We start from the raw sequence: 10,250 nt of genomic DNA, 5'->3' as shown, positions 1-10,250 counted from the left end.
CCAGGGCCCTGGCTTCCCTATGTCAAGGTGATCGATCCATAACGGATTACTCTATAGAGTTTCGCACTCTTGCTGCATCCAGTGACTGGAACGAGCCGGCGTTGCTCGCTCGTTTTCTGGAGGGACTCCACGCTGAGGTTAAGGATGAGATTCTCTCCCGGGAGGTTCCTTCCAGCGTGGACTCTTTGATTGCACTCGCCATCCGCATAGAACGACGGGTAGATCTTCGTCACCGAGCTCGTGGAAGAGAGCTCGCGTTAACGGTGTTTCCCCTCTCCGCATCTCAACCATCTCCTCCCATCGGCTCAGAGACTGAGCCCATGCAGCTGGGAGGTATTCGCATCTCGACTAAGGAGAGGGAACGGAGAATCACCAACCGCCTTTGCCTCTATTGCGGTTCTGCTGGACATTTTGTCATGTCATGTCCAGTAAAAGCCAGAGCTCATCAGTAAGCGGAGGGCTACTGGTGAGCGCTACTACTCAGGTCTCTCCATCAAGATCCTGTACTACCTTGTCGGTCCATCTACGCTGGACCGGTTCGGCTGCTTCCTGCAGTGCCTTGATAGACTCTGGGGCTGAGGGTTGTTTTATGGACGAAGCATGGGCTCGGAAACATGACATTCCTCTCAGACAGTTAGGGAAGCCCACGCCCATGTTCGCCTTAGATGGTAGTCCTCTCCCCAGTATCAGATGTGAGACACTACCTTTAACCCTCACAGTATCTGGTAACCACAGTGAGACCATTTCCTTTTTGATTTTTCGTTCACCTTTTACACCTGTTGTTTTGGGTCATCCCTGGCTAGTATGTCATAATCCTTCTATTAATTGGTCTAGTAATTCTATCCTATCCTGGAACGTTTCTTGTCATGTGAAGTGTTTAATGTCTGCTATCCCTCCTGTTTCTTCTGTCCCCTCTACTCAGGAGGAACCTGGTGATTTGACAGGAGTGCCGGAGGAATATCATGATCTACGCACGGTCTTCAGTCGGTCCAGAGCCAACTCTCTTCCTCCTCACCGGTCGTATGATTGTTGTATTGATCTCCTTCCGGGGACCACTCCCCCTCGGGGTAGACTATACTCTCTGTCGGCTCCCGAACGTAAGGCTCTCGAGGATTATCTGTCTGTTTCTCTCGACGCCGGTACCGTGGTGCCTTCTTCCTCTCCCGCCGGAGCGGGGTTTTTCTTTGTTAAGAAGAAGGACGGTACTCTGCGCCCCTGCGTGGATTATCGAGGGCTGAATGACATAACGGTTAAGAATCGTTATCCGCTTCCCCTTATGTCGTCAGCCTTCGAGATTCTGCAGGGAGCCAGGTTCTTTACTAAGTTGGACCTTCGTAACGCTTACCATCTCGTACGCATCAGAGAGGGGGACGAGTGGAAAACGGCGTTTAACACTCCGTTAGGGCATTTTGAATACCGGGTTCTGCCGTTCGGTCTCGCTAATGCTCCAGCTGTCTTTCAGGCATTAGTTAATGATGTACTGAGAGACATGCTGAACATCTTTGTTTTCGTTTACCTTGACGATATCCTGATTTTTTCACCGTCACTCGAGATTCATGTTCAGCACGTTCGACGTGTACTCCAGCGCCTTTTAGAGAATTGTCTCTACGTGAAGGCTGAGAAGTGCGCCTTTCATGTCTCCTCTGTCACATTTCTCGGTTCTGTTATTTCCGCTGAAGGCATTCAGATGGATCCCGCTAAGGTCCAGGCTGTCAGCGATTGACCCGTTCCTAAGTCACGTGTCGAGTTACAGCGCTTTCTCGGTTTCGCTAATTTCTATCGGCGTTTCATTCGTAATTTCGGTCAAGTGGCTGCCCCTCTCACAGCTCTGACTTCTGTCAAGACTTGCTTTAAGTGGTCCGGTTCCGCCCAGGGAGCTTTTGATCTCCTCAAGAAGCGTTTTACATCCGCCCCTATCCTTGTTACTCCTGACGTCACTAAACAATTCATTGTCGAGGTTGACGCTTCAGAGGTGGGCGTGGGAGCCATTCTGTCCCAGCGCTTCCAGTCTGACGATAAGGTCCATCCTTGCGCTTACTTTTCTCATCGCCTGTCGCCATCGGAACGCAACTATGATGTGGGTAACCGCGAACTGCTCGCCATCCGCTTAGCCATAGGCGAATGGCGACAGTGGTTGGAGGGGGCGACCGTCCCTTTTGTCGTTTGGACTGACCATAAGAACCTTGAGTACATCCGTTCTGCCAAACGACTTAATGCACGTCAAGCTCGTTGGGCGTTGTTTTTCGCTCGTTTCGAGTTCGTGATTTCCTATCGCCCGGGAAATAAGAACACCAAGCCTGATGCCTTATCCCGTCTCTTTAGTTCTTCTGTGGCTTCTACCGACCCCGAGGGGATTCTCCCTGAAGGGCGTGTTGTCGGGTTGACTGTCTGGGGAATTGAGAGACAGGTAAAGCAAGCACTCACTCACACTGCGTCGCCGCGCGCTTGTCCTAGTAACCTTCTGTTCGTTCCTGTCTCTACTCGTCTGGCTGTTCTTCAGTGGGCTCATTCTGCCAAGTTAGCTGGCCACCCCGGCGTTCGGGGTACGCTTGCTTCTATTCGCCAGCGGTTTTGGTGGCCTACTCAGGAGCGGGACACGCGCCGTTTCGTGGCTGCTTGTTCGGACTGCGCGCAGTCTAAGTCAGGTAACTCTCCTCCTGCCGGTCGTCTCAGACCGCTTCCCATTCCTTCTCGACCATGGTCTCACATCGCCTTAGACTTTATTACCGGTCTGCCTTCGTCTGCGGGGAAGACTGTGATTCTTACGGTTATCGATAGGTTCTCTAAGGCGGCACATTTCATTCCCCTCGCTAAGCTTCCTTCCGCTAAGGAGACGGCACAAATCATCATTGAGAATGTGTTCAGAATTCATGGCCTCCCGTTAGACGCCGTTTCAGACAGAGGCCCGCAATTCACGTCACAGTTTTGGAGGGAGTTCTGTCGTTTGATTGGTGCTTCCGTCAGTCTCTCTTCCGGGTTTCATCCCCAGTCTAACGGTCAAGCAGAAAGGGCCAATCAGTCGATTGGTCGCATATTACGCAGCCTTTCGTTTCGAAACCCTGCGTCTTGGGCAGAACAGCTCCCCTGGGCTGAGTACGCTCACAACTCGCTTCCTTCGTCTGCTACCGGGCTATCTCCGTTTCAGAGTAGTCTTGGTTACCAGCCTCCTCTGTTCTCGTCCCAGCTCGCCGAGTCCAGCGTTCCCTCCGCTCAGGCTTTTGTCCAACGTTGTGAGCGCACCTGGAGGAGGGTCAGGTCTGCACTTTGCCGTTACAGGGCGCAGACTGTGAGAGCCGCCAATAAACGTAGGATTAAGAGTCCTAGGTATTGTCGCGGTCAGAGAGTGTGGCTTTCCACTCGTAACCTTCCCCTTACGACAGCTTCTCGCAAGTTGACTCCGCGGTTCATTGGTCCGTTCCGTGTCTCTCAGGTCGTCAATCCTGTCGCTGTGCGACTGCTTCTTCCGCGACATCTTCGTCGCGTCCACCCTGTCTTCCATGTCTCTTGTGTCAAGCCTTTTCTTCGCGCCCCCGTTCGTCTTCCCTCCCCCCCCCCCGTCCTTGTCGAGGGCGCACCTATTTACAAGGTACGGAAGATCATGGACATGCGTTCTCGGGGACGTGGTCACCAGTACTTAGTGGATTGGGAGGGTTACGGTCCTGAGGAGAGGAGTTGGGTTCCATCTCGGGACGTGCTGGACCGTTCGTTGATTGATGATTTCCTTCGTTGCCGCCAGGGTTCCTCCTCGAGTGCGCCAGGAGGCGCTCGGTGAGTGGGGGGGTACTGTCATGTTTTGTCTTTGATCATCATGTCTTGTCCCTGTGCTTCCCTCTGCTGGTCTTATTAGGTTCTTTCCCTCTTTCTATCCCTCTCTCTCCTCCTCCCTCTCTCCCTCTCCCGCTCTCTCTCTCTATCGTTCCGTTCCTGCTCCCAGCTGTTTCTCATTCTCCTAACGACCTCATTTACTCTTTCACACCTGTCCCCTATTTTGCCCTCTGATTTGAGTCCCTATTTCTCCCTCTGTTTTCCGCTTCTGTCCTTGTCGGATTCTTGTTTGATGTTTGCTGTTCTGTGTCCTTGTTCCGCCCTGTCGTGTTTTTGCCTTCTTCAGATGCTGCGTGTGAGCAGGTGTCTATGTCAGCTACGGCCTGTGCCTTCCTGAAGCGACCTGCAGTCTGTGGTCGCGTCTCCAGTCGTTCCTCTCTACTGACGAGAGGATTTCAGTTTCCTGTTTTGGATTTACCTTTGATAATATCCAGGAGAATCATTGTTTGTTTAAGACTGGAATAAAGACTCTGTTTCTATTACGTCGCTTTTGGGTCCTCATTCACCAGCATAACACAGAGATACAATAAAGTCCTACATCTGTCCAATGTCCATTCAGAATATAAAACCCCTCCAGCTCGTGACTGCATATGAAATATATAAGTCATTCTCAAGATCTTCCTCGACTTCTAAAATATCACGGCGTGAGGGTAGGTTAGCTCTCCCTCTCGGTCCTCCCTCCTCACGCTGCTGCGCCCTCAAATGATGAATCAGATCAACGTCAATTACAATGAATGAACAAAGTCTTTCATTGAAGCTTAATGCCATTCACACGCCCCCTATATCCTCACCCACCTCCTTCCTCACTCTCCTCCTCCCCCCAGTGCCCCCTACACACGAGCCACTTCTCACCACCCATTCATGTTACCAACCAGCACGCTGATCACTGCGGTTGTAGAGTGTGTGGGTGGGTGTGTTTGTTAGAGCTGTGTGCTTTAAAGGGTTACAGTTGGTGACTGCGAATGATCTGCAATGTGCGCAAGAATGACGCAGGGCTGACTTCAACGCCGAATACACGTCACTGAGCTGAGAATACATTTGAAAAACTTCAAGAAAACGCCGGACTGAGCGGAAATACACGGAGGCGGGCGGAGGGAGGAGAGAGTCACAGGGGATATGATAATGAAAGAGCAGCGGGAAGAAGCATGGGTTTAGGTGGGGGGGATGAAACACCGTAAAGAAAGGGTGGAGATGCAGTCATCATCACCACCACAGGAAACCTCCCGGTGCCACGCGCTCCCGGGAGTGGAGGAGAGGGGGTGGTAGAGAGAGAGATTAAACACATGTGGCTAAAGAGGCAGAACGGTAGCCAATTCAGCACCATGGACAGTGACTGTGTAGAAAACAAGATGGATGTCTTATCCTGGTTTGAAAAGATTTCCAAATGGATAGACTGCGACTCTATCATGGCATAGTCTATGTATCTGACACTAGAAGGAGGTGAGCACCTTCAAAACATTATCCATCCCTACCAGGTGTTGCGTAATGTATTTGAGAGTCACAAACGAGTTGTGCAGATAACGATCCAAGTACAGTTCCAGTCTGATCTTCCTCTATACATTCAAATATTTTGGAGAGAGAATGTCTCGAATTTGGACTGACTTGGCTATTCCGAAAACCAGTCGCAGTCAAGGCGAGTCTGGCCCCATGTTCGGCGTTGTTCGTGTGTACTCGGGCTCGATTGCCGATCCCGAAGCCCGTCTCGTCTATAGGCTGCATGCTGCCCACGTGCTAGAGAAAGTGAGTCACACTGCAGTAACTTTCAACCGCGGAGAAGAGACCCGCGGTGACACGGAGACCTAACGGTTTTAAGACTGCATACAAACGAGCCTATAGCTCAATTACAATTTTAAAAAGTGAGCTTTTAGATAAGAATGTTTTCGAATATAAGCCTATAACTGCACCTCAAATAAGCCATTTTATGCCTAGCAATAAACCAATGTAGAAAACAATGAGAAACAGTTTGAACTTACCTTACACAACCTCCCATCTTAAAGTGTCCGCAACACCACCACAGCTGTCTTGCCAAGCAGAGAGATTAGTTACAGGAAAGATGCTGAAATAGGAATTTCAACAGATGTCAGTACGGACTTCTTTTTCTCCTGTTGCAGGACAGTATATATATGTCACACTCTCTCTTTCCAAGAACATCTCTTCTCCTCTTCTTATTCTCCTTCTTCTGTAGAAGTTGTTCGTCTGAGCCGGTTCTATGATAGGGTTTTTATAGAGAAGCAGTAGTAGGCTAATAGAACCGGAGCCGGGACACCGAGGGGAGGGGACAACCCATTCACTAAAAAACATCACCTACACATCTACGTGCGCGGCCTACGTCATTGACGGAATGTTGTCTACCGAGAGGCTATTTATACAGGCAAGACGCGCGAGGGAGAGAAAGAGCCCACCATACGGTCCGAACACTGCCCAGGGAGATATGAAAATAGACTGTTTACACTTTTATTAAAATGGTTCCTAATATTTAAAAAAAAACTAGTTCTAAAATATGCTATCTTGTGTGTTAGTGTACCCTAATGAATGAGTCATTTTTATTGATCTTGTTTCATTCGCTTTGAAAAAAATTGCCTCAGAAATAGGAACATATCAGTAACGTCAGGATGAGTTGTTGGAGCGGACGCAGGCTGTAACGGAGCAGATATTCGTTAGTTCGTTTGTTCGGTCAGTTGGTTGTAGAACAAAAGGACCAAGGCTGAAGTAAATAGTAAAATGAATAGCCTACCTGTGTGTTGTTTCAGACTAGCCACGTGATGACGTGTGATTAAAGGCTGTAGCCTACAGCTAAAACATGTATCAAAATAATGCATCACATTATTCAGGTCATTCTGGTATCATGTCGATAATAATATAACGCCCCGTCGGTATACAACGAAGGACATGATTCGTGTCATGGAGTGGGTAACTTCAATGTCAGAGTGAACTCTACAAATGTAACACAGTATGCTATTTCAATAGTGACATTTTCCAATGTTACATCTTCTGCAAGGTTAGCCTACTTGACAGACTATCCTACGAGTGTGTGTATCAACCCCGCTGGAGAATGAACAGCGTCTGAGTGAAACGTTCTCAGCGGCGCTGAACTGCGCTACGCAACGATCTATTCCTCTCGTCCGTTCCGGAGCCCTGAGCGACACGACAAAAGCAGGAGTAGCGCGCTAACTGCATGTGGAGTTATCATGATCAGCGCTTGCTTAGAGACAGCCGACGGGGTTAAACCCCTACTCGAGAAATGCTTGCAGTGGAGCGTCGCTCGCTAGGATTGCCCTACTAAACATTATGATGAGCGAGTCTGAGAAGATAATCCAACAGACACTCCAATCACATCACAGCCGTTATAAATGAGCATTGAGCAGGTCCACCAAGCAGCGAGTTACTTTGATTGCTCGTTTATTCAGATAACCATTTCATTATCATTCGGTTGTAAGAGTGGCATACTGTACATCACAGCAGAATTATCATCATAGCTTCACACCAGTATATAGGCTAAACAATTGGTCACAGACGTGTCCAATACAGCCACTAAAATAAATCGTGATCAGCCGTCATCCATCAAAGTAAAGCACACACTGAGAGAGATATATAGGTTATATATCACTATGTGGGTAGAATAAACCTAACCAACCGAGCCTAAATGAGTCTGGAATGAATCCAGGAATGTAACCCAGATCTGCCGTGGTTGTAAGGCGGAATGAGGGGGTTAGCGGGAAGAGGCACAATCATGCGTAAAAAAAAAAATCCCCAAATTACATATTCATGGTGACTTTTGGGGACTCCTGTTCTGAGCACTGCGTAACAGAACGTGTCAGACGTATGTAGGAGTGAGCCCCGCGCCGTTAATTGGGAGTTGTGGGCGCAAGGAGGATAGTGAAAGCGACCTCGAGCTGGTATTCGTTGCTACGTGGTGGCTTCCCTCTTCCGTCTCGAGGGATCATATTATTGTTTAAGCGTATGTGTAGTGTGTTTCCGTGTGTATGCCTGTGTTTGTGAATCTTGGCGAGTTAACAAACCACAATAACACATCCCTCTTTTTCTATACTGCCACTTTCCAATCCGAGGTCCATTATCTTTTCCGCCTATTTCAGCACCGCGGGGAATGGGACCGCGCCAGCGGCAGAGAGGGACGTCGACCGCAGTGCTGTCCATGGTTCTGAACTGGCTACAAGTCTCTGGGGGCTCCTTTCCTATCTCCTGAAGTGTAAACTCGTTCACTACTTCTCATAAAACTAAAAGTATTGGATTGCTGTAAAGAGCATGTGAAGAATGGGCTTGGTACAGTAATTTCCTTTTAAATCAGTGAGGAGAAGTGAACAAGTGCACACTTTGGGAGGAAGAAGAGTTAATTGGGACATTACCACTGTTTCAAAAACAATTTATATGTTTAAAAGTTGACATTTCATTGTAAATAAGTTATATCTCTCTCACAAACACCCACACACACGCACATCAGGTACACACATGGAAACACAAAGTTGAAGAGTGCGCCACGCATGCTGCATGTTGTGTATCAGACACCGTGTGCTGTGTGCTCTATCAGTCATGAGTCATATTGTAAAGAGTGTTTTATGTTGTCACTACATGGCCATGTTAGGCAGGACAGAAGGAAGTAGCACCGTGATACAGGTTTGTCACGAGATTTGGATAGTCCAGGTTGTCACACTCTCAAAAAAATATCTGTTGATTAACAAGTGCTTGCTATGGTTACGGTTATGGTTAAGTTTAGATTAGTACCATGTTGCCCAGGGCGACAGTACCATGTTGCCCAGGGCGACAGTACCATGTTGCCCAGGGCGACAGTACCATGTTGCCCAAGGCGACAGTACCATGTTGCCCAGGACGACAGTACCATGTTGCCCAGGACGACAGTACCATGTTGCCCAGGACTACAGTACCATGGTCAAAACTGATGAGCAAATCCATTAACTACTAAATGTGTTTTAAGTTGGGTTCCTGGGTTGGACATAAAACTTACAAGGTGAATAGAAAGGACCGGAAGTGAGAGATATGTGAGGTTAGGTTCTAGATGGCGATGACAGAAGAGAGACACAGACCGAGAGAGAGATGACAGGAAATGCAGAGTGGAGGTAGAGAAGGTCACACTTTCATTGCATAGTCCCCTATAGAAAATAAACTAGAAACTAGAGGAAGAATGTGAGGTACAGGACAGAGAGAGGACAATAAAGGCTTTTGAATGGAATGGAATTGAGAGAGAGAGGAAGAGAGAGAGAGAGAGAGAGAGGAAGAGAGAGAGAGAGAGGAAGAGAGAGAGAGAGAGGAAGAGAGAGGAAGAGAGAGAAAGAGAGAGGAAGAGAGAGAGAGAGAGAGAGAGAGAGAGAGAGAGAGAGAGAGAGAGAGAGAGAGAGAGAGAGAGAGAGAGAGAGAGAGAGAGAGCGTGTGTGTGTGTGTGTGTGGATGCTACATGGTCGTGTGTAAAATGAAAAAAGACTATAAACATGATCATCCTCAGGCAAAAGGACTGTACAGTATGTTGTCTTCACATCTCTGTCATAGAAGATCAGTGATGACACATAACCTGACTTCAATATTTTATTAGAATTAACTGCTGAAGAAAAGTACTGAAAACTGCCTGGAGACACCAGTTAGTCATTCTCTCTCTCTCTGTCTCTCTCTCTCTCTGTCTCTCTCTCTCTCTCAAAAACGTTGTTATTTAGAGTATTTTTTGTGGAACAAGCAAAATCCTGATGAAGGCTATGCAGGCTAGAAATGTGTTGGTTTTATCAATAAAAACGTGTTTTTAAAACAATTTCAACTGTCCTCCGAGAATTGCTGAATGTAGAGTGAGGTAGTGGCAGTATTACCTTCCCATTGCAGGGGAACAGGTAAAGCTCTCTCTCTCTCTCTCTCTCTCTCTCTCTCTCTCTCTCTCTCTCTCTCTCTCTCTCTCTCTCTCTCTCTCTCTCTCTCTCTCTCTCTCTCTCTCTCTCTCTCTCTCTCTCTCTCTCTCTCTCTCACTTCTGCCCACCACTCTCTTCCCTTACTCTTCAACTATATGATCACACACACACACACACACACACACACACACACACACACACACACACACACACACACACACACACACACACACACACACACACACACACACACACACACACACACACACACACACACTTCTCTATTCACACGTCATCATTTATATATTGATACACATCTTGATTTGTAAAAATGTTCCCCATTTCGATATCGACAAATAGACAGACTATATGTCTTTCCTCAAATCTGAGAGGGTTCGAAATTCAGAAAATCACCAAACATTATCTCCATGCAGATGTCCTTATTTTGGCTCATTTCACATTTTCTCTCTCTATCTCTTTACCTCTCTGTATTCTGAACAGAGAATGCAGTCGGATCAATAGAGAGAGAAAACTCCCATCCCTCCTTCCATATTCATTCTC

General features: G+C 47.8%; 1 long non-coding RNA gene across 1 annotated transcript; it reads left to right on the top strand.

The window, feature by feature from the left end:
- Positions 1–4,709: 4,709 nt before the first annotated feature.
- LOC139552780 (uncharacterized) lies at positions 4,710–9,604 on the top strand. The gene is made up of 2 exons (XR_011670527.1): positions 4,710–5,265; positions 7,920–9,604. It is a non-coding gene; the product is annotated as an uncharacterized lncRNA (long non-coding RNA).
- The last annotated feature ends 646 nt before the right edge of the window (positions 9,605–10,250 follow it).

The sequence above is a fragment of the Salvelinus alpinus genome, chromosome 24, assembly GCF_045679555.1.
Source record: "Salvelinus alpinus chromosome 24, SLU_Salpinus.1, whole genome shotgun sequence".
In the NCBI taxonomy this organism is placed as follows: Eukaryota; Metazoa; Chordata; class Actinopteri; order Salmoniformes; family Salmonidae; genus Salvelinus; species Salvelinus alpinus.
Note: the sequence above shows the minus strand (reverse complement) of the source record. Positions and strands in the feature narration are given on the sequence as shown.